At 38.5% G+C, this 22,222-nt stretch overlaps 1 pseudogene; it reads left to right on the top strand.

Annotated features, from left to right (window-relative positions):
* Nucleotides 1–18,092: 18,092 nt before the first annotated feature.
* On the top strand, nt 18,093–19,196 carry LOC101612332 (annotated as a pseudogene).
* Nucleotides 19,197–22,222: the final 3,026 nt, after the last annotated feature.

Raw genomic sequence — 22,222 nt, 5'->3', positions numbered from 1 at the left:
AGCACTAGCAACTGGACACCTGAGGGACTGCCAGGCAAAGTGTTCTGCATCTCAGACTCTACCTACGAAGGTCTGAGAGATGATGGGAGCTGGATAAATTTCGTGGCTTGTTAGATACACAGGAAAAAGGTCCCTAGGTAGGTTGCTATGTTCTCTTTCTGAAATGTTCCAGGATGATGGAAAGGCCGGCTCACATCTGCTGGGGCCAGCACTGCAGGGGTCAGGCCCCTGAAGAAGGCCTGGATTGCATGGACTAAGAAACAACACTCAAAGAGAAATATAAAATTAGGGAGCTAGGGATTCTCTGTCCCAACTGGAATCAGAGGCACTGAAGTTAGGCCCTCAGTGCTGTTATTCCTGGGCTATGCATTTTTGGCTTACATGCACACCACTGATAATGACCTTGACATAATACAGACTGTCTTGAAAGAACTTCCTTGATTGATGGCATGTGGCTTTAATATGAAAGGTTTGTTTAGAAGGAATTTGGCTAGTCTGAACAGAGCATAGGGCCTGTGGATAAGACTGAACTTCCAAATTTAATTTGGGTCCCGGTGCCAGCATTCCTTCCTGTGCCTCTGCATACACATCTGCACCACACTAGCCACTGGACGTCTTGACGCAGGTCGCTCTGCACGTGGTCAAGCCTGCAGGGGCAGCTTAGGCAGGACACACAGACAGCACACAGGTCTTCCTGAACGCTGCCTTTCTTGATGGGTGTTCTGTGATATATGCAATGCTCCTCAACACATCTTGTACCAAGCAGGGCCTAATTTTATCTCTGCTGACCAATCACAGACTGAGCAACAGGGGTTTTCCTCACTCAGTAAAAGCATAGCTTCTAGTGGTGGAATCTGGTTCCCAGATACCTTCTTCTCAAAGTCTCTTTCTGCTTCTTTACATTTGCTGCTTAAAGAACTTAGTGTGCTTTATCTTGAAACTTTTCCTGACTGTACATTTTTTTGGGGGTGGGGGGGCAGAGGAAATGAACCTAGGTTACATAGTGATCAGACTGCATTCACGACCTAATTTCCAATAGGCTGTCATGGACTAGAGAACAGAACTGAACAGGAACAACGAGGCAGGTTTCAAAGAGCCAGGGGAAGGATTCCAAGAGATTCTTGTGTGAGGAAGCAAACTCCAGTAGAGCAACAAGCAGGCTGGATTGCCTCCATGATCGGTACTCCATCTCCTCTCTTTCCCTCTCTCCACTCCTCTCTTCTTTCTCTTCCCCTTCTCACTCTTCCGATTCCTCACTTTTCCATGTTTCATTTTATGTCCTCAAGGAAGGGACATAGGCTGGCCAGGGGTGCAGGATCATTTTATCTTGCCTCCCAAGACCATTTGAATTTATATCCCATTTCAGTCAAACTGCAGCCAAGGCCACCTCACCTTCCTCCACCCCCCCCCCCGTCATCACCTCTTTGTGATTTGCTCCTCTGTTTTGTATCTTCTTACCCAATTCTAGCACTACTCTTAGTCTGATATTTTTGTTGGTTTTGTCTTGCTTTTTATTTATTTTTGTCTGTTTATTCTTTCCATTCTTACTCAAAACTATTAATATGTTTGCAAACATTTTATATTAATGCCCCTTATTTCCTAGAATGGTGCACACTTAGGCCTGGTACACAGTATACAAGCAGATACCCCTGAGCTACACCCCTGCATGAACAGCATATTATTAAAAATAAAAATAAACTGTTTTAGCTTTCAAACATTTATAACAATGAAGATAACTTACTTGTGAGAAAATATGATTAGGTAGAATCAGAGACAGACTATTTAAGTTTTTTAGCCACAAAATTTATCATAACAAATACTTGAATTTACTTGCATTTTAATTCAGTGTTATCTATTTCATTTAAATATTAGTAAGTGAGAAATGATTTATGTATGCTAAATAAATAATGAAATAAATAGGTGTGTAAATTGAAAGTGACTAGGAGGCCTTTTCCATTGTCTTCATGAAGACACCAATCTTAACATGAAATTAATGAACTAACCAAGAAAGTGAAGTTTGATGTATTGTCTCAGTAACCAAAAAAAGCTGCACTTGGTGATTACCTTACAGGAAACTTGAAAAATGAAGTATAGGCCCAATTATTCATACCAGTGAGGGTGATTTCCCTCATAATACCAATATCAAAGATTTGATGAATTTCTTCTTTAGGATGAATTCAGAACATGGAAGATATATCAGAAGCAAGAGAAAGTAAGAAAGGCATTGAATGAAGGTGAACAAAAGCAGAGAGGTCCAGAGGAATTAAAATAGATTTCCTTGGCTGGAGAGATAGCTTAGTGATTAAGGCACTGACCTACAAAGCCAAAGGTCCCAGGTTCAATTCCCTAGAATCCACATAGGCACAAGGGGGTGCATGCAACTGGAGTTTGTTTGCAGTGCTTAGAGACCCTGGCATGCCCATTCTCTCTGTCTGTCTGTCTATTTCACTCTATCTTTCAAATAAATAAATAAATAAATAAAAATAAAATATTTTTAATAAACAAAATAGATTTCCTTACCTTGTGATTATGCAGCTCATTGAAGCATCTGTCAAAATTAAATTTAGCTGAGAACATATTACTAAAACCTCCACAAAACATAGTAAAGGTAATAGATGACTTTCTGGTCATCAAAGCCATAAGATATTAAAACAATCCTAGCATGGCTTGTTCATGGAATTGGATGGCAGTAGCATAGCTATTGCAACAAAAGGAGTCATATGAGTTTTGCGTGCATTGCCCCATGCATATAAATGTAGCACTGACATTAACCTGCAGTTTATTAAATGGACATACATTAGATTCTTGGTTAAAAGTCACAGAGTCCTCTGAACCTTCAGCAAATTGTAAAATTGTTTTTTTGGTGAAGGTTATTGCTCCAGTGTTGATGGTTTCCAGTTGATTTCAGTGGTAGACGTTGGAGGCTGAGGTAGCTACAGAGCTTAAGAAAAGTACAGATGAAGTTTGTGGCTTTGATTGCTTTCACGTTCAAGGGCGATTTCCCTGTGGTTTTGATGCTGCTTCCTGGCACCTTACTCACCACAGCACATCTTTCAAAGCGGAAGCCCATCCTCTCACAGCCTGCTACTGCTTCATCACTTATGTTTATGTGACACTCTAAATTCTCTAGCGTTATTTCACAAATGTTCACAGCACTTCGTGGAGGCACAGATCACATTGCAAGAAACCTCATGCTCCCCCACCCGCCAATCCATAGGAAGTGACTCCTCATTGTCTGAAGTCTTGTGCTGATAGCACAGTGGTTCCCTCACATCTTCTCACTCTACCTATCACTCCAGCTCTTTGTTCTTCCTGTCAAGCCCGCAGTCACTTCCTTTATTGGGGTCTCGGGCCTGTCAATATCATGCCAGGGGTGAAATCAACTGCCAAATGATGTTAATGTTGATAGTTGGACCTTTTCTCATGAATTTCAATTCCCTTGATGGAGAATAAAATGTCTAGTCTTTCCAGAAGATCTTTTTAATTTACTTTGCTCATGTGCATTGGGGTAATCACTATCTCTAGCTTCTATAGCTTGGCAAAATATGATTTTGAACAAATAAGACTTCAGTCATAATGAGGGATTGATCCATGGGATGTAGAGGTGAACTTTAAGAAGCATAAAAAATATGAATATAACAGTGTATCTCCATTAGATCAGGTGGATGATAAGGTATATTTCTAATAAGCAATATTTAGAGAGGTTATATTTTATTTTTTCTGAGTAGTATATCTCAACAGTAGATTTAAGATATTCTGTAAGCTATGTAGTGAACAGATAAGCCATTATCCAGACGTCGTGGTTTCATTTACAGAGGATAGGCAAGGTGGATTTGGTATAATTCTTAAATATCCTGGATTTTCAGTGCAGTAAATGAGTACAGGCTTCAAGTGAAAATTGTCTCCTGTATTAGTCAAGAAAGCCAGCTAGTCCTTTGAGGTTTTAAAAATAGGCATTAACTTCTTTTGAGGTATTAAAGTCCTAAATAGCATCTTCTTCCAACAGAATGCTGTTTCATGTATTCTGAAAATCACTTTCTCAGCATACATCACTTCCTTCATCATCTTAGTAAGATATTACAGCTAACTTGCCTTAGCTGCACAGCAACACCCGCTGCATTACTGCTCATTTTACACCATTAAGATGCTTTTTCCTTAAGCCTTCTGACATAACCTCTGTTTCAATCATTTTCCCCCTGCAACTTCCCCATATCTCTTATTTTCATAAGATTAAATATAGTGGGCCTGTCCTTTCAGTTGAGAATTGGCTTTAAGACTTGAATGTTCTACCTAAACCAAGAAAACTTTCTTCATACTGGCAATAAGGCTATTTTTCTTTATTTTTAATTTTTTTTTTCTTTATTTGAAAGAAAAGTAGGTAGGAGAGAGTGGGGGGATGAGTGTACTAGGGCCTCCCGCTGCTGCAAACAAACTCCAGATGCATGTGCTCAATTGTACATCTTGCTTACAAGGGTCCTAGGGAATTGAACCTTGGTACTTTGGCTTTGAGGCAAGCAACTTAACCATTAAGCCATTTCTATAGCTCAGTTTTTCTTTTTTTTTATTATTTATATGTTCATTGGAGCATCACTTCTACTTTCCTTCCAGAACTTTTCCTTTCGTCCCTGACTTGGATATAACTGTCTAGCACAATGCCCTTTGGCATATTACATTTTTTTAATATACCATCCCCACCAACCTTTGTGATTACAAGTGATAAGTGCATAAGCCTTTCCTTCATTTATAAAATTGTACATTATTACAGTTATTAATTTAGCTTCTCACAGGGTTGTTAACTTAATTTCAATGCTGTTTATGTCATGTAATCAGAAGCCCAGGGAGAGATAGTGAAACTGAGAGGGGTTAGTGAGCAGAACAGGGGTAGCACGTATTTATCAAGTTCATTTCTCACATGTCCTTCAAAAGAGTGCAGTAGTAACATCAAAGATGCCTGGGAAGTTCGTCATGATAGACATGACAATAATGACATTTGAAGCCCTGTAAAAATTACTAACATGTGACACACAGACAAAAACTGTAGACATGCTGTTGGACTAAAGGAAACTATTACACATGGAAAATAACAAAAGGCTAAAGAATGAAGGCTTTCCATATTTGCTAGGATAGCTGGCCCACTAGCCTAATGTGAGTGTTGGGAATCTCAACTGTGGTGGTTAGGCTTGCTCAGTGAGTGCTTCACACATTAAGAGAGATACACATACGTTTATGTTTCACCTTGTTAATGATAGGTGCTCTCCCTTCATGACTACCTAATCCTGATATTAGCCAAAAAACCCAATATCTAAACACCATAATCAGTTAGCATTTCACATGGAAATTAAGTCAATTCATAGAGCCTTGGGGACACTCAAACCATACAGTTATCTTATGATCCTTTAGTGTTACTGTTAGGTACATGCACAAAAGAACTGAAAACATGTGTATAAGGCCATTGTATGAAGGTGAACCAGTTCCAGCCACACCTTTAGCATGGGAAACCTGGTTGATATGCCTGTGAGCATGCACAGTAAGATCATATATGGATCTGTGAAGATGAACCGTGGTTTGAAGAGTAGACCTGAAGATGTATTGGACCTACCAGGACTGTAGAATGGCTGCCATGGAGAGCTGCTTCGTCAGACCAGCTGGAGTGGGTGAGGGTTTGAATTGGAACCCAGAGACATTCATCATGTGGGCCTTGTAACTACAGATACTTAATATTTACCTGCTTAGTTGTTATTTTTATTGGTTCAGTTTCTCCTTGTAATGCTTCTCTACAATGGATATGTTTACTCTGTGTCATTATGTGTTAGAAGGATTAACATGTTCTATTCATACAAAGCTCACAATTAAGAGAAAATCTTGAATCTCAGATGAGTTTGGGCTTTTGAGAGGTGTTAAAGTTGCTAAAGGCTATGAAGGCAAGGGGTGGAGTGTGGTAGTTTTAATGTGAATGTATGTCCCTTATATCTGTATGTCCCTTATGTCTTGAGGTATTTCTGATTAAGCTTGCTACTTTTGTCCCCAGCAGACTTCCTGAAAACTTTCTTGGGAATAGAGCGTCACTGTGGGGGTGTGTATTAAGTCAGGCATCTAAGTTGTAAAGAGCAGTTTGAGCTCTGCCTGTTGATGTTTGCTGGCTGTTTGATGGTGTCTTTCTGCCGTGCATCTATGGGAATGAACCAGATTAGTCTGCTATTGATGGAACTTCCCCTGGATTCTCTAAGCCTGTAATTAAGCCTTTCCTCCCATAAGCTGCTTCTGATCTGGTGTTTGTCTCACCTCCTAAAGGATGACAACTATAGACCAAACAATTGTTTCTACCTAATTCTAGCTTAGTGAACCAATGGATTTACTTGTGTTCCTTACAGGAATATGGGTGAGGATTACTTACAAGAACATGGGTGAATCAAAGGCAGCTGCTTCAGCACAAAAATGTCCCCCAACACAGGTGATGGTGCATGAAATACATCCTTGGAATTCCCTACAGAGCTTTCAGTCAGATCCACCAAAGAGTCTCCCCTTGCCAGCAATTATATACTGCTATGATGAACGTTCATGTGGGCCCTTGTGAAGCTTGAACTTTCTGAGTTTCCAGGGTCTTATAAGCTTCTTGAATCTTATGTCTCCCTCCTCCTACCAAGAGGGAATGTTTCAGTTCAGAGGGAATAGCCATAGCATGGACCCCATCTCCACGTATAAAGAGAAAAGGGCTTTCACTCAATGGCTTTCAATTTATTTAGAAATGACCACAAGATCTTTGTACCTTCTTAGCCTTTTAACTGCAATTAATTTGGAGGCAGAGACAAATGCACCACACATTCAAAGTCTCCTGAGCTATATAATAAGAACTTGTCTCAAAGTAAACAGTAAAGAAAAAGAGGTCTGTAATTGCAAGGACCCATGTTCAATCCTAGCTCCACAATCCAAAGCAGGGCATAAACACTAACTTTTTTACTGCTCTCCAGGCATGTACAGAAACAGGTTGGTTCCTGAGTTTAGCTCTAGGAGCCTCAGCCTGCAAAAGAAAACTCCCAGAACTGCAGCAGTTAGACTTTTCTCTCTAAACTCTAGTTTTCTGTCTACTTTCTTTCTTCCAGATGGGATCAGTAGCAGCCATCATCTTTTCCTCCTGTAATGGGAGTGGCGAACTGCACAGCCTTCCAAGGCTCTACTTCCTCTGTCCTGAGTGTCCTACTGCTAGGCCAGTCTGTGAGCAGGACGTGATCTATGGAACCTGTGCCAGAGACCCCTCCACGGGACTTCAATCCAGATGAACCCTGCGCTGTTGCTGGACCAATCTTGCTAGTCTTTTCTTGGCTCTTTTCTACATCAAACTGGGACCTTACAGTGGAATTTGGCTCTTAGCCTCAGTGCCATGCTATCTCATTAAGTTATCTGAATCACTGCAATGCACAGCAAAATCATAAACTTTTTTCTTCCTTAACAAAAATGAAGATAATTCTTCAAATTTCATTTGCTTTATTTGCAGGGGTTCAAGTTGGGCATTGCATGATGTTTTTCAACATAGGCCCTTGAATTTTACTTTGAACATATGGTTATGATGAAATGAGCATTCTAATAAGAGTACAGTGGTCCCATTATCCACGCTTTTGTTTTTTTCTATTTTCATTTACTCCCAGTTAATATTGGTCGAAAAACATTATCTTAAAAGTCTCCTTCTCTCTCCCTCTCTCTCTCCTCCCCCCCCTTTCTCCTTCTCCCTCTCCCTTTAGACTTTATATAGTACATGGATGTCATGCACATATTTGGGCTAACTCATATCTTACATGTACATGAGTGAAGGGTCCAGAGGAGAACATTGGATGCCTTCTATCACTAATCCATGTATTTCTCTTAATCTAGAGCTGCTGTTTTTGATCAGAAAGCTCCAGTGATTCTCTGGTCTCCACACTCAGCGTTTTAAGTAGGTGCTAAGGAATTAAACTTGGCTTGGGTCAAGCCCTCTCTGGCCTTCATGCTTAATCTGCAAGTTCTATTCCCACTGAACTGTCATCCTTAGTTACAATTGTCTTAATTATGAGAGAGACAGACAGAGAGAAAGAGAGGAGACATGGCAAGGATATGGGTGAGTGGGAGAAGTCACATTCATAACTTTTAATTTAGTATATTGTTATAATTAATGTATTTTATTATTAGGCCTGGTACTCTCTCACTATTTCTAATTTATAAATTATCCAATTTGCTATAGACATATGTATTACATTACACATAGTTGTGTACTATCTAAGGCTTCAGTGATCTACTGGGAACCAAGGAACATAGCCGTTGGGGATAACATGTGGCTATATTTTTATTAGCTTACCACTAGAACATTAGAAAATACTTTTAAGCCACAATAATTGTCTTTTAATTTATTTATTTACTGGAAACCTCTTTCAAAAAATTCTATTTAATAACTTCACACAGTTTTTCCTTATACCTAAATAATTAGATGTTCTAAAGATTTTATTGATGTGGAAAAATAGTTGATACCTTTACCTCTCTGAACATATCTGATCTGGAAAAAATAATTTGGAGTAATTTAAACAAAGGCATCATGGTGTAGTTGGTATAGATAAAACAGAGGGAAACCTAAAGTTTGCTCTCCTACAAAAGTACATGTGTGCAAGTCCGTTGAATTAAAGACCAGACAGTTAGAGCACACAAATGTTGGGAGAAGAGGAAAGGGAAGGTTGATGGTGTCGGCACACTAGCTACACTGCAGGTGGCAGAAAAGCCAATTGAAACAACTATGGGGAAGAACGGAAGCCACATTATTGTCATTCACTGGGAGGGATCAACCAGCACCTACTCCACTCAGACATCCCAACACTGAGTTCAGGGTCAGGTAGGTCTGTTCACACATGAGGACCACTGAGTGGCAAAAGGGCTCCCACAGACAAATTGCGTGTGGCTTCTGAACCAGGGAGCCCTGGGGAGGGCCTTGGAAGAGGTCTGAGTGGATGGAAGAAAGCCAGTACTGAGTGAGGATGTGGGCAAGTGTCCTGAAAACTTCCATCTCTTTCCACATTTGAAGATCTCAATACAGCCAGTGATGAAGACATTTGCCCCAGACAGCATATAGAGAGCCCTGCGAGTGAAGAACAAAGGTTAAGAATGAAAATATGCAAAGAATATGACCAGCTGGGGTGGGAGCTGATGCCAGGATTGGAATCCCCCTTCAAAGGCACTTGGTTGTGCATGGTTTAGATTGGCTTGGGCAGGGATGTGCTCAAGGGAAGCCTGTCAGATGCTGGGGAATGCAGGCCCTCCCTTGGAGAATCATTTAGAGGTATTTAACCAGGAGTTGCACTTTTAGGCAGAGATCACTTCTCAAATGTGTCTTCACAGCTATTGGATGACTTCTTATGGTGTTGTTTGAATAACAATGTGCATAGTTGTTTCTATATTTTATGAAACTGATACACTGCCTATTGTGCTAAGATACTGATATGTTTCTATATTTTATGAGTCTTTTATGGTTTTATTTTTTGTGGTTGTGAAATGCTAATCCACTGTAATACCAAGAAATAATGCCTTTATATATTTGTATGGTCCACTCACATTTTTTAAATACTGGGCTGGAGAGATGGCTTAGCGGTTAAGCGCTTGCCTGTGAAGCCTAAGGACCCCGGTTCGAGGCTCGGTTCCCCAGGTCCTACGTTAGCCAGATGCACAAGGGGGCGCACGCGTCTGGAGTTCGTTTGCAGAGGCTGGAAAGCCCTGGCGTGCCCATTCTCTCTCTCTCCCTCTATCTGTCTTTCTCTCTGTGTCTGTCGCTCTCAAATAAATAAATAAAATTTAAAAAAAAAATTTAAATACTTCCCAGGTTCAGTAACAGGAAAAAAGTCAAAGTAGAAATTATATCAGTTTGGTCTCATTCAACTATTGTCTTAAATTAACAGGCTATAGAAATTTGATATCGCAAGTAGTGAGGCATTTTCAGAAGTACATTCATGTGTTTGTGCTTTAGGAAGGGGCAGAAAGGTGACAGATTCATGCCCCAATCAGATCATTTGCTTACAAAATAAAACAAGAAGTAAATATAGTAAAATATAGTACTTACCAACAAAGTAAATATAATAATGACAAGTAAATAACCAGAAAAGGACACTAGGGCTGGCCATGTCTAATATTTTTGCTAGGTTTCTTCAGAAAAATATGAACCATGAACACAAGATTTATGCAGTCTTTAAAAGGTCCTAACCTGGAAAAAAAAAAAAAAAAAGATTGGTGAACTTTTTGTTGTATCTCCTTCATGACAGCTAGGAATATAAAAGAAAAACAACACAGTGGAACATGGAATCCTCAGTATAAAAATGCCTATCCACCAACCACTATCCTAAAAATGGCACACATACATAAAATACAAACAAAAAGCAATCTAAACCATGGTGGATGAGGTATTTAAATTGATACTGGAAAGAGGCTGGGTCGATGTCCTGGTTAGTAAAGCACTTGACAGGCAAGTATGAGAGTCTGAGTTTGTCTCATCAGTGCCCAAGTAAGTGCCTAGTTGGCAGGGGACATGCCTGTGAGCCTGGTGCTCAGGAGGCAGAAACTGCCTCCTGCCAGGCAGGCTGGTTAACGGGGTTAGCTGCATCAGAGAACTCTGGCTTCGTGAAGAGACCTCATCTCCGTAGAGAAGGGAGATAATGAAGAGTATTCACATCAACCTCTGGCGTCTGCAAGAAGCTGCTCCCACATAGATCCTCATGCACATATGAACATACATGCACACACACCACCTACAAAACTGACGTTTTCATTTGAGATCAAGAAGGAACTAGGATAGCAAAGAGTAACCCAAACTGTCTTCTTGATGCACAGCCACATGTAAACATGATTTTTTACAAACATTTTAATCTTCAAGGCTGATGGGATTTAATTTTCTACTTCATACAAACGGCAATTCTAAATCTGCGAGATTCTAAATTATCTATCTGAGGTTGCGTAGATGTGATGGGGGCAGACTCAGCTCTTCTGGTCTGTACTTAGCTCCATAAATGCAAAGCAATGGATCATGGGTCCTTCATGAAGTGGAGTTTTGGTAAAATATTGTGACTTTCAAACCTGAGAAATATAATGGGAAAGGAAATTCAGGAAACATGAAAGTGAATTGAGTAAAGCTGAATCTCCTATGTGCTGAGCAATGAAATCCTCCTCTGTCATCACAACAAGGAGAAGCCACCTGAGACCATGGGCTGCAGCTATTTCACTCAGGATACCACTGAGAGCCCGTAATCCTTTGCTGCCATTCATCCATAAATGACCAATATGCTGTTAAGTAAAATATAAAATGCCCTACTTGTTGAACAAGGTTACTTACAACATACCTATAATTATTATAATGGACTGAGTTTCAAAGACCATTTAAATAGCTCAATGCAGCAATTGGATGTCTTTACAAAGTTGGTTTCTTCCATGGGTTGGACACACATGCACATACAAAAGTAAATGCAGCGTAATGATGCTCCTGGTAACTTATGAGCTAACAAATGTTTCTTGAGTATATGATCAATCATGCTTATTTTGGCTTAGATGAAATATGGCTATAAAAAGATACACACAAACACACACACACACATATCTATATCTATATCTATATCTATATCTATATCTATATCTATATCTATATCTATATCTATATCTATATCTATCTATCTATCTATATACATAGTATCTTTGTAATATCACTTTTAAGGTTTTTATTGTGCTATGAATTGCCATGTATCACCCATGATTTTATAACCCCTTGAAGGCAGATTCTCAGATTTTACTACTTTGTGTACAGGAAAGGACTTTGATGTGAAGAGATGAATTAATGTGTCCAAGCTCATGTAACTGTAGGCTGAGAATGGGACAAGTTGTTCCAGAACCTCTGAGACAAGTGCATTTGAACCAAGCTTGAGTTTTCTTCAGAATTTATCATGTCAAGCAGATCCATGCCATTCTAGGAGCAACTTTATAAAAATGAAAATGGTATCCCTGGGTCTAGACACAATTATATAAAATATATTTTTGTTTTTGTTTTTGTTTTCGAGGTAGGGTCTCACTTTGGTTCAGGCTAACCTGGAATTCACTATGTAGTCTCAGGGTGGCCTCAAACTCATGGCGATCCTCCTACCTCTGCCTCCTGAGTGCTGGGATTAGAAGTGTGTGCCACCATGCCTGTCTATAAAATATATTTTTATTGAAAAGTATTCATTATTATTTTAAACCAACTCAGCATTGATACATTTTGTAGCAAATATCTAATATTACATTTTATACATCAAAGTTAATTCAAAATATTTGATTTTCATTTTTTTACCAAGTGCTTACTTTTTTTTTTCATGGCTTTAGAATAGTGAGTCAGAGTGATGACTGGAAGATTAACAAGGAAACATGCAAGTTAATGACAAATTCTTTTCTTTATCTGTTACTGGTTCCAAGACCAAGTTCAGGTCTTTGGATTCCATCCACACCTGATCCTTGTCTGTTGAAGTGCACATTATTGTACCACTTTTCTGTACTTATACTATATTCTCTTAAATTATTTGAAGTTTGAAAGTGAACAGTAATCCGGGTGTGATGGCACATGCCTTTAATCCCAGAGTTTAGGAGGCAGAGAGGTAGGAGGATTGCCATGAGCTTGAGGCCACCCTGAGACTACAGAATGACTTCCAAATCAACCTGTGCTAGAGCTAGAGTGAGATCCTACCTCTAAAAACCAAACCAAACCGAACAACAACAACAAAAAAGTGAACAGCATCATTTATCAGCATTTTGTAAAGGATAATCCTAAAAGATTTTTTAAAGTAAGTAGGTGACTTCTTTAAAGGGGGATGTAGCAATTTTTCTCACATCTATAAATCAGTAATGTACACAAATTTTAGCATTATTCTGGCTGGAGTGATGGCTCAACACTTAAGGCACTTGCCTGTAAAGACTAATGATCCAGGTCCAATTCCCTAATATCCATGTAAAGCTAGATGCGCAAAATGCCACATGTATCTGAAGTTCATTTACATCGTCTATAAACCCTGGCACACCCATTTTCTGTCTCTCCCAGTTTGTCTTTGTCTGTCTCTGCTTGCAAATGAAAAAAAAAAAATATATATATGTGTGTGTGTGTGTGTGTGTGTGTGTGTGTGTGTGTGTGTGTGTAATAAGATTGACTATTAAATCTGAAAATTATCTGTAGTTGACCCTCATGTAATTTTCACAAATTCACTTATTTGACCCTATCTTGATAACCTTGCTTTTCTCCTGCAATTGTTTTATCAATAGATGTATAGCTGGAACTATTTTACAAGGTCTGAATGATGTTTCAGTCTTTAATGGCATGCAGTTTATGGCAGCTATAAACTCATCATACTAGTGATAAGCCGCAGGAGTGTGTCTCCTCACTGTGGTAATCATCCCTGTGCTCATCTCAGACTCCTTCTAGCTCATGCTTTTCTTCTGAAATCCAGAACCCCGTGTCCCAAGGACTGCCTCATAACTATACTTTGGTATCTTGCATTGCAAAGGCATGACTCCAAGAACTTTTGTCTGGTTTTTCCTAGTCCTGACAAAAAAAAAAAGAAAGAAAAAGAATATAAATACCCACTTAGGCTGTAATTCCAGACAGTCCAGGACCAGCCCATGAAATGGTATTATCTACAGTTAAGACAGGTCTTCCCACCTTCACCTCAATTTAATGCAATCAAGCTAATCCCTGACCTGCATGCCTATAGCAGGCTACCCTAACCTCGTTACTCCGTCACTGGTGATTATACATCCTCACATGAAATAGAATAGAAAGGCATCGTACACACATTACATTATTTAAGGAATCATAATAATTCTATAACCATTTAATCATATTGAAAATTCACTTTTAGATTAAGAAAATGTGACAAATAATTTCTAGCAGACTTTAATCTAGATTCATAAGTAAATATTAAATGATCCATATTAAAATTTCATGCCTCAAAAATGGGTAAGATGGGTGTTTTCAGTGAACAGAGTTCATAGTCCCTATCAAACATAAGTCAACTTGTCCCTGCCCTACAGGGTGAAGGACGTGTGTCTCCTTGAAGCTAGTGACTGTCCCTGTCTTCCATGCTGAAAACCAAGCTACGAGACTGTGGCAATAACAGCAGTAACTCAGGAGACAACAATGACAACAACTCAGGAGAAACATGGTTTCGGTGATTTTTGGTTAGAAGGAGATCTTTTGCTGAACATGACTTTAAAAAAAATTCTTTATTTATTTTAGAGAGAGGGAAAGAAAGAGAGAAATAGCCAAGAAGGGTGCATCCCCTTGTGCATGTGGCTTATGAGGGTCCTAGGGAATCAAATCTGGGTTCTTTGGCCTTGTTGGCAAGCACCCTTAACAACTAAGCCATTTCTCCAGCCCATGAACATGATAACATGACATTTTTATTGATGTACTTAAGCTATTTAAGTAGGCTTTTTCACACAGACAATGACCATCTCTTTCACAGGGGCATCATCTATTCTAATGAAGTAAACAAGAGGTTCCTTTAGTGTTCAGTCTGTCAAAATCAAAGTTACATATCAGTTCATACTTGTGGGGAGAGGGAAACACAACATATCTATATCTATCCTTTTTAGACACTAATTCCATCTACCTTATGACACAATAGATGTGCCTCTCAGAATGGCTCACATTGGTGGCCAAAGTATTTGCAAAATAACCCACAAGAGCATTTTTAATCCCAGTTTGACTTTCGTGGTATCAGACAGATTTTCATAAGAGAGGTATCCAGCATGTTGAAGATCTCCAAGATGCAGCTGCCCTACTTTTAGAAAGCTCAATGGACACTCCAGGCTGCTGGTCACGGACGGTTGCCTTGAAACGCTATCATGGGAGAGTGGGCAAAACAAAGAACATATCCTAATCAATGGTGCAGGGATATTTATCCACACAGGAAGAATGCAGGACAGGGACATTGAATAGAATGACTAATAAGTACCCATAGGGAAAACACAAAGAACCTACAGGCAGGAGTCCCTCCCAATGCCAATAACACATCACTGTGCAGAAAGTGGAGTGAGTGTGCTGAGACTCAGTATCAGGATTCCAGTCTCAAAGCTCAGAGGAGAGAGGACAAATGCAAAAGGAGGTCTCAGATCTCCAAAACAGGCATGTACCATTCTGAGATAGTTTCCAATATGTTCTCAGTAAAAAGCACAGGCCCATGGCCGAAGAAAAGAAGGTAGGCTAGGGCTGAGGCTCAGAGGGCATATCAGCCAGCATCTTCAGCCACACCACAGTTGCACAAGGACACAGCCACAGACTTGTGTTTTTTTTTATTATTATGTTTTGTATAATTTATATAAGATAGTACTCATATGGGAAGCCAGACAAAATTGCTAGACAGCATATAATTTCCAAAACTGTCCTGGGTTTTTGTTACATTAAATTTTCTAAGAATGTACTCAAATCAGTGGCAGAACACAGACACGCTGGTTCATTATCTCTGGTGAAACTATTCTCACTTTATCTCCTTAAAGTAGCAACTCTGACACATACACTTTCACAAGGTCTGTCTTACAAGGATGTCAGAAGGACATTAAGGCTAGGATCTACAAAGAGACAACCAGACAAGGATTTCCAAACACCATTCACAGCCCTACCTTCACTGAAGAGAGACCCACCTGCATAGCCAAACACAGTGACCTCCAAACTAGTGCCCAGACCCTTCAATCAGTCATGAGGCAAGCTTCTGGAGGAAAGATGGGCACTGAAATCATCTGCACAGGAAACAAAATGCCCATGCAGCAGTGTGGTCAGGCCAGTGATTCTTACCATTGTAATAGCCACTTAGGTCACCATTTAGGTAGATCCATCCCATGGGCTGGTCGATGATTTCTACTGATATGCATCCTTCATCCCTACACCTAAAATGAAAAAAGCAGTTTGTGGGTCCAACACTGAATGCTAATGATACTAAACACTTTTATTCCCTGTCAAATGATCATGTAAACTGAATCAGGATTTGAACTTTTAGTAAAATTATGGTTATTTTTACACATTCTTTAACTAGTTACTAAGGAAAGCAATGAAAATATCTGTGCTAATCTCTCATCATCCTCCAAATATAAAGGAAAAAGCCAAAACTTAGATGGTGAAGGAAGGGCCTTGTCCATAGAATTTATGTAATATGTTATATTCTGAAATTTGGATGCATACTGCTTCATGTAAAAAAAAAATATTGGCTGGAGAGATGGCTTTGAGGTTAAGTTTCTTGGTTGTTACACCTAATTACCTGGGTTTGATTCCCTACTATGTACGTGAAGCCAGATGCACAAGGTGGCACATATATATGGAGTTTGTTTGCAGTGGCTAGAAGCTTTGCCATTCTCTCTCTCTCTCTCTCTCTCTCCTCTCTCTCTCTCTCTCTCTCTCTCTCTCTCTCTCTCTCTCATCTCTCTCTCTCTCTCTTTCCTCTCTCTCCACTCTTTTTATCTCTCCTCTCTCTTCATGCAAATAAAAGTGAAATATTATTTTAAATGTTCATGGGAACCGCTTGTATGGATGGAGTTGAGCACATCATATAGTCTGGGGGAACTATAAACAGTTCTCAGGGCGTGTCGGCCTCTCTTCACTGAAATGAACTGTTGGCATTGGGAATGAGAAGAAGAAATCCTCACCAACAAGGCGAAACTAGAAAAATACAGTTTCTTAAAAACTTTCATGACCTATATTAAAAGCAACCAGGTTAATTCCTATAACTTATGTATTTCTCTAACTTAGGTAGACTGTGCTCATGAAAACGTTCATAAGTGATTGTGCTTCTGACGTGGAAGGATCACAGTCTACTCTCTAGAAAGCAGGGGATGTTCACATGGTTTGGAACCCTGCTGGATGCATCCTGAAGACCAAAGTAAATGTCAAGGAATCCTGCCAACCAGTGAAGTGAGAAGTTAAAATGAGTTTTCTCCTGGTCTCTACCCATTCTTCTAGACAAGGGCAACATAAAGTTACTACTTATGGAAGTCCCATTCATCACACTTAAGTTTTTAATAAGAGAAATACGCACATGGGCATGTGTGTTTGATAGTCAGGAAGTCCCTGTGCATCTTTCAATTTCAATAAATTAGGTTTGTAGTTGTGGTAGAAATGACCTGATAATAGCAATGAATAAAAACTTGATTTTATTCAAATTTATATTATGCATTTTAAGATACCTATTGGGCACCAATAAAATTATGTCACACAGTTAGCAGAATTAAAGTTTTAGGAGAAAAGTCATAGAATATGAGTATAAGAATGAATGTTGGTAAATCATGGCCTGGGTTGCTGGGAAGAATAAAGGTCCTGATGAATAACCATGAGGGCCTGAGTACAGATTACAAGCACTAGGCATGAAGAGCTGACTCTTTAATCCTTTAATCCTGCATTTGAGGGGGGGCAGACAGAGACAGGCAGAACCCTAGGGTTTTCTGTATGCTTCTGACAGATTCAGCGATTTCTTTCTCTCCAAAAAATGGTGGAGAATGAATGAGGAGACCCTTCAAATTGGCCTCTGGCCTCCACACACATACATCCAAACTTATTCATGCACATATTTTCATACATCCATGTGAACGTGCGTAAATACACACACATCAATCAAAAGCAAAATCATAATCTGAAGCCATATTATGAGTAATTCTATTGATTTTTAAATCACAATTTAAGCATTACTATTTATAAAACTGACACCTAGGTGAGAAAGAAGAGAAACAGAGCTGGATAGATGGCTTAGTAGTTAAGGTGTATGCCCACAAAGCCTAAGGACCCAGGTTCGATTCTCTAAGTCACATGTGCACCAGATGCATAGGGTGGCGCACGCTTCTGAAGTTTGTTTGCAGTGGCTGGACGCCTTGGTGTGCCCATTTCACTCTCTTTCTCTCCCTTTCTCTCTGACTCTAATAAATAAATAAAAATAAAATCTTTAGAAAATTAAAAAAGGAAACAAGAGAAACATAAATTGATTATTCAATGCTTATAAGAATTTAATAGGGAGGCTGTCTCCTCAGCGCCTGGTGGTCCACGAGGGTGTGCGGACGGGAAGGGTGCGGATTCGCCGGGGAAAGTCAGAGAGGACACGATGAGAAACCGCCTGCCGCCAGGGAACCCTGCAGAAGACGAGGAGGAGGACATGGACCTGGTGGCGAAGCGGAGGCCGAGGCCGCGGGCTGGATGCTGGACTTCCTCTGCCTCTCTCTGCCAGGCCTTCCCCACGGCCGCTCTGAGGACCTGGAGCGGACCCGCGGCGGCGCAGAGGCTATTTTTCGTGGACTATCCAGTCTCAGTTGAGGACTATATACATATGTCAGTTCTTGACAAGAATTGCAGCAGGAAAATCCCTTGATGCACAGTTTGAAACTGATGAGAGTATTACCTCCTTGGAATCAGCCCTGACAATTTGGGCCTCAATTGAAAAGGAACATGACAAACTTCATAAAGAAATACAGAACTTAATTAAAATGCAGGCTGTAGCAGTTTGTATGGAAAGTGGCAGTTTTAAGGAAGCAGAGGAAGTATTTGAAAGAATATTTGGTGACCCAAATTCTCACATGACTTTAGAACGGAAATTGTTGACAATAATCTCTCAGAAAGATACATTCCACCCCTTTTTTCAACACATCAGCTATGACTGCATGATGAAGAAAATTAAGACTTATGTGTATTATACACTAGATGAAAAATAATCAACTTTTCTAATGAAGGCAGCAACAAAAGTAGTGGAAAATGGAAAAACAAGAACGCATGCTGAAGTTAAGCCCAATGGTGGAAATAATGACCCAGAAACTGAAGTTAATTTGGATAAAGAAAAAAGGTCTCACAAGAATCTCTTATTTAAGCTGAAGCATGGAAGCAGGCAACAAGATTTTAATGAGACAGAGAAAAGAGGGGCAACGCTTCAAAATGAAAAACAGAAGAGAAGAAGAATAACCAATCAAACCAAGAGATATATTTCAAATAGTCCAGTAACTGATGGAAAACAGAAACTTAGGAAAAAACAGGCATGGCTTTGGGAAGAGGACAAGAATATGATATATGGTGTGAGGAAGTATGGAGAAGGAAGCTGGGCTAAAATACTATCACGTTATAAGTTCAACAACCAAATAAGTGTCATGTTAAAAGACAGACGGAGAACTATGAAGAAACTAAAACTGATTTGCTCAGACAATGAAGACTGAATGTGATTGCCAGAGCTTTATTTAAAAGACTGTAAAATACTTTTGACCACTACATGTTCTTTATAATTTGGTGGAGATTGATGTATTTTAAAATTATTATTTAAAGCATTATTTTTTTGTGAAAATTTAATGACAATTTGTGCTATGGTGGTAAAGTTACAAACCGTCATTGTACTCAGGAATCTTTATACAATATTAATACATTGAGCCTTACTTTCAATACAATTCCATATCCTCTTTTAGTAGAAAAGTAAAACCATATAAGAGGAAATAAGTATTTCTAAGAGGGGAAGCATGGATTTTTATTTACTTACTCTGTCTGTAGGCTAACCTTAAACCTTATAAGATGCCATGTAAAAGTGAATATTGAGGTTGTCCTTCAATATAAAATAATTACTTGACTTTTGGCCTAGTATGTTACTTACTGAAACATATGTTAATAGAAATATGAATGTACAGCACAACCTATGAGTTTTACCTTTATTTTTAACCTATGAGTTTTATCTTGATTTTTATTTCAGCAGTTTCATGTCAAGGAAAAAACTTAAATAATACTACCTATAGGACAAAATTTGTACACAAAGCTAGCAAAAATAGCTTAGTGTTTCTCTTAGGAAATTTTATTTTTGAGTTTTAAAGGTTAAGGATGGTTTCAGATAAAACTTCTTTAAAATTGATGTAGTGTTCTGATTCTTTAATTTAATATGGCAATGTTGAACATAAACAGTATTGTTTAGATGCTTAAATATGTATTAACCATATGTCTACAAATAATAAGCAAGGTAAGACATCGCTTTCTAAACAGTTTTGAGTTCACCAACAATTTATTCATTAGAAAATGTAGCCACAAAGGCTAACAATTATCTAACATTTTGAGTTTTATGGTCTTTATGTAGCAAACAAGTGAAAATGTTTATATATTTACCTAAAATCATATTTCATAATATCTTGTTTTCCGTTAAAGTTTCATGCATTTTTTCCTATTCTTACATGTATGCTATCCTGTATATAAACAGAAACATGCTTAAAAAAAGAATTTAATAGATGCAATGTGCCATTATTATTTGAAAAATATATTATGCTAATGAATGGCATCATCTCTTAGGTTATTATAATTTTCATAGTAGTGTGAAACATTTATGGGTTCAATAGGAATTCGCAGTTATTTGTAGTAAAGAAGGAAAAGTAATGCACTATTGAAGATAAAATCCCTTATAAAATATAAAACCCATCTGCAATATATCCCAGCAATTTCATTCATAAGTACTTATCCAAGTAAGTGAAAAAAGCAATCCTGTTTTCCTCTGAAATTGTTTGTGAATTTTTGTAACTGCTTGTTTTACAATTATTAAAAATAGCATGTCTTTCAACACAGGAATGAATTTACAAACCTTTACATAAACTTAACTTGAAATTACCCAGAAACCAAAACGAAATACAGTATGAACTCACATTTCAGTATGGATGAACCTTAAATGAAAAAGGCTAAACAAAGCAAAGGCTATGATTCCACTTGTATGACAATAAGAAAACCGTAGGAAAATTTCAGGGTGAAATACAAGTCTGCATGGTATTGATGAGGAGCTGAGTCACAGCTATATCTGTTTTATTAAAATCTACAGAGCTGGAGAAATTGTTTAGTGGTTAAGGTACTTACCTACAAAGCCAAAGGACCCAGGTTTGAATCCCCAGAACCCACATGAGCCAGAAGCTCAAGGTGGGGCCTGTGTCAAGAGTTCCCTTGCAGCTGCTAAAGGCCCTGATATACTCTCTTTCTTCTCTCTCAAATAAATAAATAAAAATAAAATAATAAAAAAGAAAATTACAAGTTATGACGTGAAAAGTTTTACTTTACATAATATAATTAAAAAGTCCAAATGTCCCTCCCTACTCAACCCTGAAATGACCCTTTCGTAAGAACAGTTGAGACATTGCTATGTGTCTCTGGAGAGATGTTAATACAAATACTAATATGAAAACCAAATAACTACTAGTAACATACCAGCACTATGCTTGTAGCCTGGTATTTTTCTGTTACCGTAGACATGGAATTACAAAACCCTTTCCAAAGGCTACATATTCTCCCATTAAAGAGACATACTACAATCTCAGTCATCTGCTAAAATTTGCAGGTTTGTTAGAGTGGATCATTCATTTTCTACATTATAATTTCATATTGCAAATGTTGCAACAGATATTATCCTCATCTCTTTTCACATGCATAAGTGTATCTTTGGAAACCTTTCTATAATTGCAACTAATGAATTAATATCTGAAGATGCTTTACAGTAAACACTTCTAAAATAGTTATAACAGTTCCTATTTAATTAGATCTTTTATGCAAGATGCCATTAACTTGCTTTATTCATTATTGATATGGTCAACAGTGTGCCTCACCTTGTTTTATAATGAACGTCATTATTGAAAGGATTGAGAGTATTCTATATCTTTAATAAATATTAATTGTTTTAAATATTTTTTGCCATGTGTGTGTGTATGTATGTATGTGTATAAGCCAGAGAATAGCCTGGGTACTCTCTTGGTGCTCTTTCACTTTATTTCCTTGAAACAGAGTCTCTCACTCAAGCTAGAACTGCCATTTTCTGGTGAGGCTGCCTGACCAGCCTGCCTATGGCCCCTTCAACACTGGAATTACAGGCATTTGTGGCCACGTCTTTCATTTAATGTTGGTGCTGGGGATCAAATGCATCTCATCTTACTCGGGAATCATGCTTAACTTGATGAACTATCTCCCTAAAGTACAAATTAAATTTCATTTTATATGACTTGATATTTTGTATCCATTGCCAGTTTTTCTACTGAAACAAGGGGAATGCACATGTCTGGAGTTCGTTTGCAGTTACTGGAGGCCCTGGCATACCCATTCTCTCTCTCTCCCTATTACTCTTCAAATAAATAAATAAGTAAAAATCATTTAAAAAAAAAAAAGGAAAGGAAAACCTCAATCTCCATGTAGAAATTGTGTTAACTAAACTTTTCGATATGTTTAGGAATAATTTTTACATTTTTTTAG

Source organism: Jaculus jaculus, chromosome 16 (genome assembly GCF_020740685.1).
Source record: "Jaculus jaculus isolate mJacJac1 chromosome 16, mJacJac1.mat.Y.cur, whole genome shotgun sequence".
Taxonomy (NCBI): Eukaryota; Metazoa; Chordata; class Mammalia; order Rodentia; family Dipodidae; genus Jaculus; species Jaculus jaculus.
The sequence above is the reverse complement of the archived record's forward strand: the minus strand, read 5'-3'. Positions and strand labels throughout refer to the sequence as shown.